Source organism: Pteropus alecto, unplaced genomic scaffold, assembly GCF_000325575.1.
Source record: "Pteropus alecto unplaced genomic scaffold, ASM32557v1 scaffold333, whole genome shotgun sequence".
In the NCBI taxonomy this organism is placed as follows: Eukaryota; Metazoa; Chordata; class Mammalia; order Chiroptera; family Pteropodidae; genus Pteropus; species Pteropus alecto.
The window spans coordinates 339,875-349,059 of record NW_006433879.1 but is presented as its reverse complement, the minus strand read 5'-3'; positions in this window follow the sequence as shown (position 1 = coordinate 349,059).

Below are 9,185 nucleotides of genomic sequence, written 5' to 3'. Positions count from 1 at the left end.
AGACCTTCTCACTACCTGTGTCCCTCCTGTTCTCTGTCTTATACACTGCTTAATCTAAGGCTTTCTGAGCACAGAAGAATCATTGGAGATCCTCACTTTTTCTCAGGTGCACCTGCCAGATACTCACAGCCTTCCTGGGAGATGTCACTGAGCGTTCTGCTTAGGAGACAGCCCAGATCAAGCTCTGTCAGGGACGCAGACATGTATGGTTACCCAACAAGCCCAGAGGTTCTCTAGGGCAAGGCTTCAGCTAGCATCTGTGACATGCTGTCCCTGCCTGAGCAAGGGACAAGAGTAAAGACAGCCATGAGGCCAATACTCTCTGAGCTTAGGGTCTCATCTAATCCTTTCATGCTCACCTCATCCTTGCTGCACCCTTAGGGAGATGGGTTAAGAAAGGTGGCATGTTAAGCTTCAGGTCAGGGGGGACTCAAGCCCAAGCCTAGACTCTCAACCATGCCTGTGCTCCTCACACACTCATGAGGGATGATTTGAGGTTTTGGAAAGGAGAAGCAGGACATATCTGGAGGCCAGGTGTCACCCCCCAACCCCAACTCTTGTCATCCATATTGCCTCCACATAGGAGAGCTCTGAGACACAGAGCAGTCCTGCCCATGGCCTGTGTTCTGGAGGAGTCCAAAGAGGAGCGGGCCTACCCACAGACCCGTGGCATAAACACTCCCAAACCCTGTCTAAGACCTGGGGTGGCACTGAGCTTTTCTTCTCTTATTCCCACTCAGAGGCCCAGATCTGAGGTTCTCACCTCCCTCCTGGCAGCCGCTCCTCCTAATATCTGTGTTAATAGAGCTTCCATTAAGGTTAATGGAAGGACTGCCACCCAGGAGACACCCTTTGATCTTTGGGCATCAGGAAGCAGAGGGGTCAGGAAGGGAGATTGTCCTTCTGACAGCTATATGGACTGGCTCTCTGCATGTCCTGGACCTGTGAGTGGGAAGTGAAGGGGCAGAGTGTCAGAACTATGGGTGGAGTGCAACCCTCTGACCTGGATGGGGCTGTTTGCAGAGCAAGGGCATGGCCCCAGAGTGGTTCTGGGATGGCACCTCAGAAGGAGCTCAGTAGTCCCTAGTATGCCTTGATCAATGCCAATAGCCTAGTGCTGTCAGCTTTGGGAGGATGGGGCTGTTTGTTTTCCAGAATGCTTCTTGGAATTCTCTCTGCCTTTGCAACAGTTACAGCCTTTAGGAGATAGCTTGAAGTGAACAAGCTGCAGTGAGGCTCCTCAAAATGCTTCCCCTGCTGCACATGATGGCTGCTAGTTAGGTACATTAGCCTTTGGGCAGCCCCTACCAGCAGACTTCTTAGCTGCTCCACCTCAGCTTCCCTCTCGAGAAATCTGAGGACTTACCCTTCCCTCACCCTTGTGCCCAGTTCTGAAAGCCCTCATAATGCAGCCTGTATTTGAGGAAGCCCTTAAAGGAGGCTGAGAAAACATGGGGACCCAAAATCTGAGTGGGTAGGGTGTTCTGAGGTATGGCACCTCTTCTTCCTTGAGCTGTAGACCCTGAATAGAGTTAAATATCCAAGGAGCCCCTGCTTGGCTCACCTCAGTTTGTCCTCATGGGTGCAGGTTGCTAAGGCCTGAGTTTCCAGCCCTTGACCCTGTGGAGTTCCCTCTTTCCAGCAGGGTATTGTACTCACAGGCAAATAGCTCCTAAATGTACTTTCACCAAGGCTCATGCCTTTAGGAATCAACTGTCTGAGTCTGAGGACAGCACCTCACCCAGCTGGACCAGGGCTGAAGAAGAGGGAATAGTGACCCTCGCTGGAGAAGAGATACTGTGAAATGTGGTGTCCAGTGGGGCCTCTGGTTTCCCCAGAATCATCTGGTGCAGAGCGCCCCTCTCCACCACAACTATGCAGACCTGTAAGGCGCAGTAGTCAGCTATGGGGCCAGTGAGGGCTGAAGGGACAGGAGGGACACCATGTGAGTTTACCCAAGAGGAGCACTGCCTAGTGCAGCTTCACAGAGGCTACGATGAGGCATGCTGGGAGCCCCCCAACAGACCTCTGGCCTTCCAGGAGGAGTGAGGCCCAGCCGCAGCAGTACTCTCAGGAGAAGCCTCTGCGAGCCACTGGGGCAGAGGCACCCATGCAGGGCAGAACATTGCCCACCCAAGGTCCCAGGCATCTCAGTGCCAAGGGCCTTCCTCAGACCTGGCTGTGAGCATACCAATCCTGTTCCAGGGAACACTGAGAACAGGTGGTCGTGAGGATGGGCCAGACAGATAAACTGAATGTCAGAAGGAGAAGCAGAGAAAAATCAGACTCAGAGAAAAGAAAAAATAGCCTAGCAAAAGAAAAAACAGAAGCAGAAAGACAGATGAGGAAGCAAAGACAGAAGAGAGACAGAAGAGAGTGTGAGGAAGACCAGAGGAGAATGAAGAGAGAACCACTGAAGTCAAAGCCAAGATACAGAGAGAGAAGAGGAGAGACCTGTATTGGCTGCAGGTGGATGATGCCATAGCCAGTTCCAGGGCATCAGGATTCCCAGCACCATTAGGCACTGAGCATTTCTGATGGACTGGGTAAGTGACTTGAGGCCTGTGGTTTGGGGCTTTCTGGGCCCCTGCTTTGCTGCTGTGCAGAGTGCCAAAACTTAAGAGCTCTTAGAGGCCAAGATCTAAGCACATTTCACAGGGCCAGCTTCTGTGGCCAGAAGAGAAAGGGTTTGGGGGACCCTGGAGGTCAGCCCTGAGCCAGACCAGACCCAGAGACCCTGACTCATACAGGTTCCTGTCACCGCACCTTCTGTCTCTACTGCTGGCACCCTACCCACCCCCCCAATTCAAAGCCTAAGCTGGGACAGTGGATGTGAGGAGGCCATGGAGCACAGGCCACCCTGCTTCCCTGAGCTCAGAGATGCTTTGGAAGGTCGGACTGACCTTCCCCACAGGTGGTCCCTGCCATTCTTTAGTTAGACAGGATGGGGCTCCTACATAATGAGCATGCAGTCACAGGTACATGGGTAGGCTGACAGAAAGGTATCAAGGGTAGACAGAAAGGTGTCAGGATCTAAGTTATCCTGAGGGAGCCAGGTCCAATGGGTGCTCTGGTTGAGTCCTGCCAGACTCCTTGGCCTCCTTGGGTGCCTGGATGAGGCCTCTTTAGAAATATGTCTAGTTCTATTTGACTAATGCCAGCCCTAACTCACATTCTGAGGATTCCAGGCCATTGGCTGGAATTCCAGTGCCTGGCCCTCAGTGTCTGTGTGAATTGGGGAGGGTCATTATACCTGGATCCTGGGTTTTCTTCTCTGCAAGGTGGATATAGGAATGTTTATTTCACAGCGTTGTTGAGAGGATGAATGAGAAGCTATACATAAAAGGCCCCAGCTGCATTTCAGAGGGGTCTCCTAAGCAGACCTGAGCCTTGGGGCATCAGCCCAGAGCAAGCCTGAGAGGCTTGCCTGGTGCTCCCAAGTCAATATCCTGGACTCCAGGAAAAGGAGGGTCAGTAGAACGGCAGCTCAGCTCTTACTGAGAAGCAGTGGAACCGTCTCAGGGGTAAGCACCAGGCCATAAATGTAAAAGGAGAGTCAGGCAAGACAAAGTAATGGTCCTTCAGTGGGCAAGGAAGACAGCTGGGACTTAGAGGCAGGCTCCAGATCAATACCTGCGTGCTGATTTGCTGAAGAGGCTTTTATGAAGTTTAAGCAGAGTTCATTGTTAAATACTCTTATGTACAAAGGATGTGGGCGGCCGTATTAATTCCTTTTCTCTAACAGATCAATAATTACATTGCTGATTTGCTTAAAAGGCTAAGGTTGAGGCAGGGGTGAGGAGAGTGAGACTCACTGCTTCAGAGAATGTGGCTGAAGGTTCAGAAAGACCACACTGTACTGTGGTAGATGAAAATCACCAGGATCAGGGAGAGGCTGGCTGACAAAGGGACATGTGACAAGTCAATGGGCCTCTAAGGCAGCCAGTTCAGGATCACCCTCAATCCCTGAGACTCCTTCTGTCCTCTCTCTCCTTCCTGAAGTCCTTTTCTCGGAACTGAGTGGACAATGAGGTTCTGGCTTCCTCTAGTGGCATCTCTCTTCACCCTACTCTCAGGGACCCTGTTCTGGCCTCCTCTGCTCTTTTGACAGCTCATCTCATGAGCCCAGCTGAGAGAGGAGACCATGCCTAGTGAGCCAGGGCAGGGAGGAGGTCAGCCAGGAGAGCGAGAGGGGGAGTCAAGAGGCCCAAATGGACCAAAGCCAGCAGAGGGGACAGCTCTGACAGTTCAGACACTGTTCTCAAGACAAACAACCAGGGAGATGGGGAATTTGTGTCCCAAGCAAGTGCCACACTCAGGCAGAGAGCAAGCCCATCTTGCAGGGAAAGAAGGCAGGACAAGGTAGCCATGGGCTTTTCTCAGCTGTTGGTCTTGATGTTCACTCTCTGATGTCATGAAGCCAGTGGAGGGTGGCTGGTGTCTCAATGTGTGTCTTCTAACAATCATCTTGTTTGCTACTGACTACTAATAATTCCAGCCTTGTCTAGCGGGTTGTTTTCATACCTGGGATCTTAGATGGCCTACATATCAGCCCTGTGGGGTGGGAGGTAGGCAGGCCTGGGGCTGCTCTCTCCTGGTCCTGGAAAAGGGCCCTGGATATACCCACTTGAACAGCTTGGAGGAGGTTCAGCTGTAGGATCCTGGTCACCTACCTTTATCTATGCTCAGAAGCTACAATGTACACTAAAAGAAAAAGAAAGGGAAAAAAGGCAGTGTGGTAAGAGCCAACAATTTCTCTTGTTTAGTCAAGAGGTTTCCTTGTCCAGGCTGGGACTTATATCATCTTGATGACTGCGTAGAGAAGCCATTTCTGAACTCAGTGGTGAAAAATACCTATAATTGATCCATAATGGCTGCTGTGGACATGGCAGGGACAGTGGTGGCACATATGTCATATATTATCAACTTCACATGAACCACAGAATCTGTTTGGCACCAAGAGTACTATGAAGCTTGAGGCCTTGTTGGCAGAATCTCTTAAAAAACGTTGTATCCTGGCTGCGACGGCTCCTAAGGGCTCTTGCCTGACCCTACACATGAACACAGGTGCACAGATGCTGTAGGGAGGCAATTATGAATTCTATTTCATCTAATAGCCTGGCCAGGAAATGGAAAAGTGTATTACAGATCATTAAGTGGGTAAAGGAATTTGACAACCTTTGATCTGAGTCAGGAAAATAGATGGCTTGAATTAATTTGCTGGCTTATGGAGAAAAGAAAAGTCATCCCTCAATAGTGACAGGCAGGGAGTTCACTCCTCTGGGGACTGCATACAGTAGCTCTCTTGAGAGTGGAGGGCTCGAATGCACTGGGGCTGGCAGGTGCCTGAGGGCTGTGACTTCTAGGCTGCCTTTCCTTTGTTCCAGTCCAGGGCATAAACATGTACCTCACTTCACCATGACCAGGTCACTGGCTCCCAGGGAGTGCTCACTGAGGCAGGGACAGCCCTTGGGGACGATACATGCACTAGGCGCCCCTGAGTGACTGATTTGTAGTACGTGGTATTCAGGTCCTATCACAGTCCTGGCTCCCTAAGACTGACTTTGGGGGAGAGTTGCCACTTGCTGCACTGACATTGTGAGGAGGCCAGAAACAGGGGCCTGGGACAGGAATATCATAACAGGCTTACAGATGCAATGTCCAGGCACAGACATTTCTACTTGGACATCCAGTAGATATTCAAAAGTTACTTGTCCAGATCATCCTTCCCAAAAATTACCCCTCTCTCCCCCACCCCAGCTGACAGTAGCTCTGTCCTTCCAGGTTCTTAGGTTACAAGCCCTGGTGTTGCCCCATGTGCCCCTTCTCTTGTCCCCCACATCCCACCTCCCAGCAGATCCCATGCCCTATACCTTCCAGATACACCCAAAATCTGACCTCTGCTCATCTCCCTGCCCACCCTGCCCAGACCCTGTTGTCCTTTACTTGATGCCTGCACCGGCCTATGCCTGTTCCTCCATACACCCCTGCTCTCTGATCAATCCTCTCCCAGGAGCCACAGTAGTCCTTCTGAGGCAGAAGTCAGAACTCCCACAGAGGCCATCCCTCTACTCCATGGCTGTTTCTTTGACTTCACCTCGTTCTTCCTTGGGCTACCTCTACTCCGCTATCCCCTTACTCATCTCTAATCCACCAGGCCACCTCCAGCCAGGGCCTTGTCTCTGGTACCCCCACTGCTTTTCACTTCAGTGATGCCTGTCTGCTGTGAACATTGCAGCCTGTTGGGCAGGATTCAAAATTCATGTCCATTTTTCTGGGGTGTTCCTAGCTTCCAATGCTGTGTTCCAGTGCCCAGAACAGTACTTGACACACAGTAGGTCATTAATCAATATCTGTTGGATGAATGAATATCTGAGGCTATGGGGGGCGATGTTCTGAGCCACTGCACCCCACTCTGTTGCCCTAGAGAAGCCCCTAGTCCAGATTGGAAGCAGCCATGGGAGCAGGAGCTTCTGTGGAGTATGGCAATTCCTGGGGCTTGGGCCCAGGGGAAGACATGCTTGGCAGAATCCTTCCCCAGGATGACAGGATGTTACCTGGGCAGGACATGGGGAAGGTCTTTCACCACAACAGAGCAGCAGGTACCAAGACTTGGAGCCATGAAGTATCCAGGCCTGAATAGATGGATGCATGGGGTGTGGCATGGCTGGGTCCAAGGCAGCATGCCAGGAGAAGGCTGGTGGAGGTGGGCCTGAAGCAGGTGGGGACTAGTCGCAGAGGTGCTAGCATGGCATCATGGAGTCTCAGCATCTCTTGAAATGCAGTGAAGAATTTTGATGGGGGGAGAAAGACAATATCATTTTTGCATTTAGAGAGTTAAGCTGGTGGTAGGTGCAGGATGGATTGGATAGGAGATGAAATGCAGGGAGAACAATGAAGAGGCAGTGCCATGAGCCAGGCAGGAAGTGAGAAACTAAGTCAGATGAAGGAAAGTGGAAGTGGGAGAGCATGTGAGCAATTTTCTTGAGAGTTCCTAGCTTTCCTATTCACCATCTTTGTGGACTTTATCATGTTCCTTTATCTTTCCCATCTTCACTATCTTTGCTTGTAAAATGGGCTAACAGTGGGAATCTCTAAAGAGCAGACTGAGGTTAGATGAGGTAAGTATGCAGAGCACCTGCCCAGAGCCTGTGCTCCCTGCAAGCCAACTCTCTGACTCAGTCAGCTGGGTCCCCCAGCAGGAGCTGAGTGCACACAGTATCATTGAGCCTTCACCTCCCTTTGACACTTAGGTTCTTAGCCTACCTGCTGAGATAGCTCACTGAGGGCAGAGCCTTGGTGGATAATGAAAACTTTCTCAAAGGACACCCTGTGCTCTGCTGGAATACTTCCTTAGTATGCAAGGATGCTGGATCCATTAGCTTTGAGTGCACTGTTATACTGCTGGAGCAATTGTTCCTCAAATAGAATTACTTCCTACAATTATCCTTTAAGAGACAGGCACTGGAATATAGGCAAGAGGTGCTAGGAGGCCTTAGCCAAATCAAATCAGGGAACTGGCTCTGTGGAGATGAGTCTGGCATTGGATTCCATGTGACTCATATGTAAGTGGGGTTCATTGAGACCCCCATCTGTGTCACCCCTTTCACTCTTCCAGCCTCAAACCAAAAAGACTGGAGCTTCAGCTAACAGAGCAGGAGAGGACAGACTGGGCCAGGACACAGATGAGTGAGGGAGGAAACAGTAGGTAGGGGTGATAAATGCAAGAAAGAGGGACTCTGTGAAAGGCACATTCTGTTCTTATTGGTGCCAAGTCAATGGTGGCCTTGTGGCCCTGAGCTGCCTGCCTTGTCTGACCTCCCTGACTGTATCGCCTAACCAAATTGAGCAGCTCAACGTTAATGACATTAATAGTAATCACATTAAACTCTGTCTGAAAGATTACAGATAAGAAAACTGAGGCACAAGGGGCCATTCGGTCAGCACATCTGGAACACTGAGCACTTTTGAAATTCTGCTCTGGGCATCAGGGAAGTAATGGTGAATGAGATGGAGCATCAAAAACCAATATGTCAGTGTCGAGAGGGAGATAAACTGTCAGTGTTCAGACCGATATGTGAACTGGCTCAGCTCAAGTAGAAGTAAAAGTGAGTAGAGAGGGGCTCCAGGGAGGGCTTCTGGTTGGGCTGGAGGGAAATTCCCCTCAGGGAATGTCTGAATGGATGGAAGAAGGCAGCCTGCAGAGACACAGGACAAAAGTTTCCAAACAGAAGGCACAGCCAAGTAAAGACCCAGATATTTGGCAAATGTGAGGTTGACAAGGGCAGCAGTGGCTAGAGTGTCCAACATGGGTGCTGAGGCTGGAGAGGTGGAAGTGGAAGATGAGCAAGGGCCAGTGGAGGGTTGTGTATAGGAGTGAGGAAGGTGGGTTTGGCCTGGCTGAAGTTGCAGCTACTGGAGATTAAGCTGAGAAGCAATGGGACCCAACCTGTACTTCAAAATATTCAGGGCTGGTGGAGCAGAGTTTGGCTGGACTAGTGTGGCAGCTGAGGGATAGAGTGGTGGAGTCCAGGTGAGAGAGGGGTCCAGGTGAGGGAGAGGTCTAGATAAGGGAGGGATCCAGGTGAGGGTATGCTCCTGTGTTCTGGTGATGGGCAACATAGAGACCTTGGATTGAGTGTGAGGAGTAAAGAAACATGGTAGGGGGAACTCATAGGGGTTTTGACTTGATTAGCACAGATGGGTCAATTCAGGCATAGAGGAGATATGGATTCTGGTCCAGTTCTGGCCCCTAGGTATCAGATACTGTAGGCATCAAGGGGATCCAGTGTGTGTAGTTGGCACAGCAGTATGGAGCTGAGGAGAAGAGGGCCTCAGGGAGAGGTGGGGCCCAGGGAAATGAGGAGCCAGGGTGATTGGGTCCCAGAGAGAGATACCTGGAAGAGGCGGGGCTCAGGGCATGTGTCTGAGTTGCCTACAGAAGGCGGCAAAGGACAAGAGGGGGCTGAATGAGACCTCTGGAAGGGAACAGGGAGGACTCAGGGTGTCCACCCTTGTTTGTGAGGGAGAGGAGGGCAAAGTCTGCAGAGGAATAGGCACAAAAGGAGCTGTTTCCTGGCAGAGGGCCTGTCTGCAAAAAGCTCCCAGTCACCTGCTTCACCTGGGTGTGGCAAGGCCTGGTTCTTCCTCCACACGGCTTCATAGCTCTTCTTGCCTCATATTCT